Below are 9,067 nucleotides of genomic sequence, written 5' to 3'. Positions count from 1 at the left end.
ATTAGGGTTAATCATATAACAATAATGGTAACATGGATGCTTCCATAAGTAATGTATGAAAAATATTGTTTTTCAACCTAGGTGGCAGAAGTTCAAACAAGATTGTACAATGTCAAATCAAATACTTCAGAAATGTGCATAAGAGAGAATATGCATAAGAGAGAATTACACGAAGAAATTGACACAGACAGAGAAAGTGTTAAGTATACATACATTAACACAGTTCACAAAAAAAGCAAATCAACCCGGAAACACAACAAATCAAAGAAAGGTTGGACAAATGGGATTGCATGAATTTGCAGAGCTTCTGCATGACAAAGGACATAGCTAGCAAGATCAATAGAGAGCCCACTGATTGGGAAAAGATCTTCACTTGCCAAACAACGGACAAGGGTCTCATATCTAAATATACTTGGAACTCAAAAAATTAAATCCCCCAACAACAAATCCTCAAAAAACAACTACCCAATAAATATGTGGGCTAAAGACTTGAAGAGAAACTTCTCTGAAGAGGAAAGAAGGATAGCCAATAGACACATGAAGAAAAGCTCAACCTCCTTAGCCATAAAAGAAATGCAAATCAAAACAACATTGAGGTACCACCTCACCCCACTTAGAATGGCAAAAATCAAGAACTCTAATAAGAACAGATGCTGGAGAGGATGTGGACAGAAGGGAACCTTACTTCATTGTTGGTGGGAGTATAAACTTGTTCAACCACTTTGGAAAGTAGTATGGAGGTTCCTCAAAAAATTCCACATAGAGCTCCCCTATGACCCAGCAATCCCACTTTTGGGCATTTACCCAAATGTTTACAAACAAGACCACACTAAAGCTACCAGCACAACTATGTTTATTGCAGCATTATTTGCCGTAGCTATGATATGGAACCAACCCGGATGCCCCTCAATAGATGAATGGATCAAGAAAATGTGGTATATATACACAATGGAATTCTATGGCTCCATCAAAAAGAATGACATTGCTCCATTTGTGAGGAAATGGAAAGTGGAAATATTAAGTGAAGTAAGCCAAGCCCAAAGAAACATAGGTCCCATGGTTTCCCTTATTTACAATATCTAGTATATGTATGAGTCAAGCAGAAAAGGTCAGATAAGGTGATGTTAGGAAAATGAACCCTAAGATATGTATTTAAATGTTTCTTTTTCTTTCATGCATTTGTTTCTAAAGCATTTATAAGATGATTTCTTTGTTGCTTTGTATGTCCCTCCCCCACAGTATAACCCCCGCTTTCACTGTATTTGATGTCAGTATAATTTGTGGAGGGGAAGGGGAAAAACAAGTCGTTTAAATAAGGATACAGGTGGACCCCTTGCAACAATGAGAAATACACGTTGTCATGTCGAAAACAAATTTTCAACTTTGGTGGTGGTGGGGAGGATTAAGTGGGGGGCTGGGGAGGTGGGGAAGGGTTGGAAAGGGTAAACAAAGGAGGAGACTGCAATCCTTGATAAGAAATATACTCACTATCTTGCACATGTAATTGTAACCCCTCTGTACAATATTTTCACAATAAAAAATAAATTAAAAAATATTCAAGGTTAAAGAAAGGGGAAATAAAAGCAAATCAATGATTCAAACAATAATTGAAAAAAAGGAAAGAATTAATTTGGCCACTGTATTTTCACACAATCACTTAACAATTTAGACCATTGTCATTCTTCCTTCTGGAAATAACTATAATTTAAACTGCCAGTTATATTCGATGTGAGGTTAAAATATTTGAATATTTTGGAGTCACTTGAAACAGTGTGGGCTATGTTTATAATTGGGAAATAATATTAATTATAAATATTATATATAAATATATATAATATATAATTATACACACACATATAAAATCCCAAGCAAACTGACTTTGGGGATTCTCCCTCTAGGAAATTCAGAGAGAAAATCGGGAGTATTTTATATCCACTCACATAGTGATGTTCTTCTTAAGTCAGATGCACACAACACGGACAACCAAAGATAGAATATATGAGTATAATTTTCATTAACTTCAGGAAACCTAGATCCTATGGAATGTGATTTGAATAGTTCGTGTGTTCTCCCAGGGCAGTTACATTGTAGGATATCCAGTTAATCATTGTCCTTTCCCATGCAATGCATTAATTAAATGAATAAATAATTCCAAATAGTACAGATGTAATATAAAATGTCACTAATTTTCCAATATTCAATTAACACAAGATTGTTTTGTGATTTGTTTCTCGATTGGTATTTATTTATGAAATGTTTCCTTTCTCAGAATTGTCAATAACTATGTGGTTATTGATAATTAGTTAGGTTTTTCACAAAATAGGTAATTGGAAAACCTTAGTATCAACCCTGATTGATATTTTCTTCATTACTGTTCCGTCTGTGCTTTTTTATTTTCCACTTTATCAGAAAATGTGTTTGCCTACTGTATTTCTATCACCATAGTTGCTACAAGTTGATAGGACCGATTATTTCAGAAGTTTAAATGCTTACCTCTTTCCTCAAATCAAGGTCATAGCTATGTCTTCACTAGGTCTGTGTTTGGAATCTCTTGACATGAAAAATATAGAAATACTTTCTCAGGGCATAGTACATATATATGAGAACTAAATTTTTGAAATCCTCTTTTAGAAATGAAGATTTCCCAATATTAATTCAATATAAATTTTAAAAGTGAAATTTAATAATTTGTGCTCAATTACTCCAGTGGTATTATTTGATGCATAGAATATGAAGGATAAGGAGGCAAATTTCACAGGAAAATTATTATGTCTTTTACAAACAAATTTCTAATAAAATATTTTTTCAAATTTTACATTTTTAATGGATGTCATTAAACATTTCTACACTGTGGATTACAGTTCAAATTTGCCTGAAAATTCTCAGGAAATACGAAAATGTAAAGTTAAAGGAAAATTCTTGCAGTTGAATAATATCATCTTCCCCAAGTATTATTAGATAAGTGTCTGCCGAGTATAAATAACTGCTAGGAAATATTTCTAAAGAGCTTCCTACCAAAGATTAATTTTTAAATTTTGGGAGTTGACAGAAAATCAGGTTAGAAATTCATGCATTATTGTTATAATTCCATAATATAATCAATACTATACTTCAGTGTATCGTGGACTGGTATTTCACAATTTTGTGTGTGTGTGTCCAGTCGTGTGGCCTGTACTCTGGGCCTAGGCACTGTCCCTCATTTCTCCAGCTTAAGTCTAGTGCGCAGACACTTGATACACAGTGCCACTTCCGGCTTTTTTTTTTTTTTTTTTTGCTTATGTGGTGCTAAGGAATGGAACCCAGGGCCTCAGTCATGCAAGGCCAGTTCTCTACCACTGAGCCACCTTCCCAGCCCTGGACTGGTATTTCAATCAAACCTAGAAAATCAAATGTGAAAATGAACTTTTACGGAGACAACAACCAATATTCAGAAAAGCTCTGAATATGAGTAATATTTTAATCCAAGAGTAAAATGAATAACATAATCAGGTATACATGGTAAGATTGATAACTTATGTGCTTACATTAAGTTTTCTGCTAAACATAAGTAGACTCAGCAACGATAGCAGTAAGCCTTTCCATCAAATACACATTTTATTTTCTGTGGTCATTTCCAGTGCCTCCTCTATGTGGGTTGCCAATTATTGTTGTACTGACATAATCATTTTCCCGTTCATGATATCAGGTCCGTCATCAGCAAGGCTGCCTACCTCAATGGAAATACCCACTCTGGCCCAGAGACAGAAGGGGAGGTTCCATTACTAAGTGCTATGATTTTCATAATAAAAGTCACTGTAATTCGGTTAGGCTTCAATAGAAGGGTGATGCTGTTGTTTTCTTAACCTTTAACTCATTTGAAATAAGGCCATAATGTTTATAACTACATAAAAGTGCTTTACATCACTCTTATTTCCATGGTTCATTTGTTCTAGGGAATTAATTATTCTCTTCCCTAACAACATTTCTAGAAAAATAGAAACTATATTGTTATATGTCAGGCACCTAATTCGGGTTAATGGGGTATAGTATACTTTTCTAATTAACGAAATTTATCGAGGAAGGAATGAAGTATGTGCTAGGAAATATTAACATCTGAATAAAGACATCTTTAGTAGGAAATATTTTACAGTGTGTCATATAAAAATATTTAAAATCTGAGCCATAATATATGACATTCAGGTATATGATATCATACCTGTTCATGTAAAACTCTTCTCAGAAATTTAAGTCACTCTGAAAGGATTGACTCCATAACTCAAGTACCTTAACTTCATACGGAAGATCCTTGGCTGTTTAAATTATAATTCTTTTTGGAAGGAAGAATAAAAATTATCCAGAGATTGGTGTTGAGAGAACCTGTGAAAATATAGAAGCCAAACTGACACTTTCCATACAAAGCAACAAAGATAATATTATAAATGTGTTAGAAACAAATGCTTGCTTCTTTCTTCCTGTTTTTTCTTATTTTTTTCTACTATTTTTTCATTTTGAAAATTCCATACAGAGGGGTTACAATTACATGGGAAAGATAATGGGTACATTTCTTATCAAGCATTGTTGCCTCCTCTTGGTTTCTCCATCCCGTCCCTTCCCATTATATCTCCTTGCCCCCCCTACACCACTCCAACAAAGTTGTAAAGTTCATTTTTCGACATAAAGATTTGTACATCTCATTAATGCAATGGGTCCAATTGTATTCCTATTTAAACGATTGTTTTTTCCCTTCCCCTCCACAAATTATACCAACATCAAATAGAGTGAAAGAAGGGGTAATATCGTTGGTTAGGAACATATAAACAAAAACAAAATCATGTTATAAATATGTTAGAAACAATTGCATGAAAGCAAAAAACATCTGAATAATTATCTTGGCTTCCATTTCACCTAACATCAAATTATCTTAACTTTTCTGCTTGTCTTAGACATATACTAGCTACTGCAAATAAGGGAAACCATTGGACCTATACTTATTTGGACCTGGCTTACATCACTTAATATAACTTTTTCCAAGTGTTTCAATTTCCTAATAAATGGGCCATGCCATTCTTTCTGATGGAGGCATAGAATTCCATTATGTATATATACCACATTTTCTTGATCCATTCATCTACTGAGGGACATCTATGTTGCTTCCATATCTTTGCTATGGTAAATAATTCTGCAAAAAATATAGATGTGCTGGTAGCTTTAGTATGGTCTTGTTTGTGATCATTTGGGTAAAAGCACAAAGTGTAATTGCTGGTTCATAGGAGAGCTCTATGTGGACACTTTTGAGGAACCTCCATTCTGCTTTACAAAGTGGTTGAACAAGTTTACTCTCCCATCAACAATGCAGTGAAGTTCCCTTCTGTCCACGTCCTTTCCAGCATTTGTTGTTATTAGAGTTCTTGATTATAGCCTTTCTACGTGAGGTGAGGTGGTATCTCAATGTTGTTTTGATTTGCATTACTATTGCTAGAATGGTTGAGTAATTCTTCAGGTGCCTATTGGCCATCCTTTTTTCCTCTTCAGAGAAGTTTCTCTTTAAGACTTTAGCCCACTTATTTTTCGGGCTGTTGTTTCTTTGAGGATTTCTTGTTTGGTGATTTAATATTTTGAGTTCCAGGTGTATTTTAGATATGAGATGCTTGTCCATTGTATTGCTAGTGAAGATCTTTTCCCAATCCGTGGGCTTTCTATCGATCTTGCTACGTATATCCTTTGCCATAGACAAGCTCTGCAATTTCATGCAATCCATTTGTACAATCTTTCTTTGATTTGTTGTGTTTCTGGGTCTGTATTAAGAAAATTTTGGCCTGTGCCAAGGAGACCTCTGGCCTCTTATTTTCCATCCTGTAATGTTTTCAGAGTGTCTGCTTTGATAGAGGTCTTTGATTCTATTTCCTTGAAGAATGAGGTTGGAATATTGATCGGTATTGCATTGAATTTGTAGATAGCCTTGGGAAGTATTGCCATTTTCATGATATTGATCCTTCCATTCCAGGAGCATGACAGGTCTTGCCATTTTCTAAGTTCGGTTTTGATTTCCTTTTTCAGGTTTTTCAAGTTTTCATCATCGACTCCCTTCACTTCTTTGGTTCACTCCTAGTTATTTTAATTTTTGTGGGTTATTACGAATGTAGTTGCTTACCTGATTTCATCCACTCTTTCCTCATTGATGGCATACAGAAAAGCCATTGATTTTTGAGGGTTAATTTTATACCCTGCTATTTTGCCAAAGTTTTAAATCAGCTTGAGTAATTTGAGAGTGGAGTCCGTGGGATACTTTAAATACAAAATCATGTCAACTGCAAAGAGGGAGAGTTTTAGTTCAATTTTTCCTATTTGGATCATTTTTATGTTTGTATCTTGTCATATTGCTGTACCTAGGTATTCTAAAACTAGATTGATGAGAAGTGGAGAGAGTGGACATCCTTGACTCATTCCTGAGTTAAGAGTAAATGGGTTTAGTTTTTCACCAGTAGGAATAATACTCGCTGTCGATTTGTCATATACAATCTTTCTTGTATTGAGTAATGTTCTGTAGATTCCTAGTTTTTCCAGAATCTTCATCATAAATGGTGTTGGATCTTGTCAAATGCTTTCTCTGGGTCTGTTGAGATAACCACGTGGTTCTTATCCTTGCTCCTGTTGATGTGATTAATTTAATTAATTTCTTTGCATATATTGAACAAGCTTAGCATTCTTGAAATTAATCATGTTTGATCGTGGTGTATGATTTTTTGGATGAATTGTTCAAGTCAATTGACCAAAATTCTATTGAGAAGTTTTGCATCATAGTTCATCAATGAAATGGGTATATAGTTCTCTTTCTTTGATAAGTCCCTGGTTGGTTTTTGGGTGAGGGTTATGATGGCTTCATAGAATGAGTTTGGTATTCAACTTTCTCTTTCATTTTCATTGAAGAGTTGGAGTAGTATTGGTGTGAACTCTGCTTTGAAGGCCTTGTTGAGTTGTGCTGTAAATCCATCTATTGATGGGCTTTTCTTAGATGGGAAGTGTCTTATTGCAGTTTCTATTTCAATGCTTGATATGGGCCTGTTAAGGTAGTTTAACCCATCTTGGTTCAGTTTTGGCATGTCGATATTTGCTAGGAAAAGGACCATTGCTGCCAAGTTCTCAAACTTATTAGCATAAATTTTTTGAGAAGTACTCCATTATAATGTTCTGAATCTTGGTTGTTTCTGTGGTGATGTTTACATATTTGGGTGTGATGTTTTTCTGATAAGATTTCCTAAGGGTCTGTCAATTTTGCTAATTTTTTTGAAGAACAGTGTGTTTTCTTGATTCTTTCTATGTTTTTGGGGGGATTCTAATTCATTTAATTCTGATTTAATTTTAATTATTTCTTTCTGTCTACTGGATTGTGTTTTATATTGCTGCTCTTTTTCAAGAAGGGTCAGATATCTCATGAAATTGTTGCTTTCAGATCTCTCCAATTTGTTGATGGAGGAATTCAGAACTATAAATTTGCATCTGAGTACTGCCTTTGCTGTGTCTCAGAGGAGCTGGTAATATGTGTGCTCTTTTTTGTTGAATATCATGAATATTTGAGGGTTTTTTTTTAGTCTCTTCCATGACCCACTGGTGATTCAACAGTGTGTTGTTCAGCCTCCATATGTTAAAGGAATTTCTTTGGTGGCTTTTGGTATTGAGTTCGAATTTTATTCCCTTTGTTCTGAGACAATGCAAGGTATAATTTCAATTTTTCTGAATTTGGACAAGTTTGCTTTATAACCTAAAATGGGATGTATTGTGGAAATGTTCCACAATTTTCTCAGTTTTCTACTGAGAAAAACGTGTATTCTGATGCTGCTAGGAGAAATGTTCAATAGATGTCTGATAAATCTAGTTGATCTCTGCAATTGTTTAGATCTGCGGTTTCTAATTTGAGTTTTTGCCGAGATGTTCTATCTAGTGAGGATTGTGGTGTATTAAAATCCCCAACAATTAATGTTTTGGGATCTATGTGAGATTTGAGGGAAAGTAGTGTTTCTAGGATAAATTTGGGTGCTCCATTGTTTGGCAAATAGATATTTAAAATTGTAATATCCTCCTGGAAGAAAGATCCCTTAATTAGTATGTAATGACCATCTTTATCCCTTCACTTTCAAAATGTATTTGTTTTTATTGGCAAGGTGTGACTTCTGAAGGTAGCAGATGAAAGGTTCTTGCTTTTTAATCCAAATAGACAGTCTATATTGCTTTATTGAAGAGTTAAGTCTGTGAATATTAGAGATAGGATTGAGAGGTATTTGGGAGATCCTGCCATTTTATCCACCTTTTTTGGGGCTGCAGCAACTGGGTTTTTCCTATGGTTCTTGCATTCTCAGTTTGGTTGCGGTTTGTTGGCCTTTCTTTATGGTATTATTGGTTTTCTGTATGTAGGACATCTTTAAGTATTTTTTGTAGGGCTGGTTTGTTGGAGATATATTGTTTCAGTTTTTCTTTGCTATGTAAGGTTTTTATTTGACCTTTGATTATGAAGGAGAGATTAACTGGGTACAGTACTATTGGTTGATAGTTGTCTTTAGGACATGGCATACATAATTCCAGGCTCTTCTTGCTTTAATTGTCTGTGCTGAGAAATCTCAGGTGATTCTAATTGGTTTCCCATTATAGGTGATTGATCTTTTCTCCTTGACATACTTCAGGAACTTTTCCTTTGTCTGAATTGATCCTGTGTAGAATATAATGTGGCAGTGTGATGTCAGGTTCTTGTCTGGTCTATTTGGGATTCTAAAACTTGGTCTTTCTGAATAGGTCTATCTTTTTTGCTTGTTTGTGAAGTTCTCTGCTAGAATCCTGTTAAACAAATTTCCTAGACCATTATCGTCCATCTCTAGGTGCTCCTATATAAACGTTTTCCTCAGATTAGGCCTTCTGATGGTGTCTTCCAGATGTTGAATGGATCTGTCATATTTATTGGATTTGTCTTGGATAGTTGTACATTCTTTCTCTATAATATCTCGGCTGTCTTCAATCCCCAAGGTTCGATCTTCTGCATGGCATAACCTACTGTCAACACTTCCTATTTTGCTTGTACATTTATTTTCCTTCTAATTAG

General features: G+C 34.7%; 1 long non-coding RNA gene across 1 annotated transcript in view; it reads left to right on the top strand.

The window, feature by feature from the left end:
* The first annotated feature begins 547 nt into the window (after positions 1-547).
* The window catches only part of LOC122124779, a 39,857-nt gene continuing 31,337 nt past the window's right edge, over positions 548-9,067 (top strand). Inside the window, exon 1 of the long non-coding RNA XR_006150650.1 lies at positions 548-596. This is a non-coding gene — a long non-coding RNA (uncharacterized LOC122124779). The remainder of the gene's footprint in view (positions 597-9,067) is intronic.

Source organism: Dipodomys spectabilis, unplaced genomic scaffold (genome assembly GCF_019054845.1).
Source record: "Dipodomys spectabilis isolate Male_0828 unplaced genomic scaffold, ASM1905484v1 ptg000244l, whole genome shotgun sequence".
Classification (NCBI taxonomy): Eukaryota; Metazoa; Chordata; class Mammalia; order Rodentia; family Heteromyidae; genus Dipodomys; species Dipodomys spectabilis.
The sequence above is the reverse complement of the archived record's forward strand: the minus strand, read 5'-3'. Positions and strand labels throughout refer to the sequence as shown.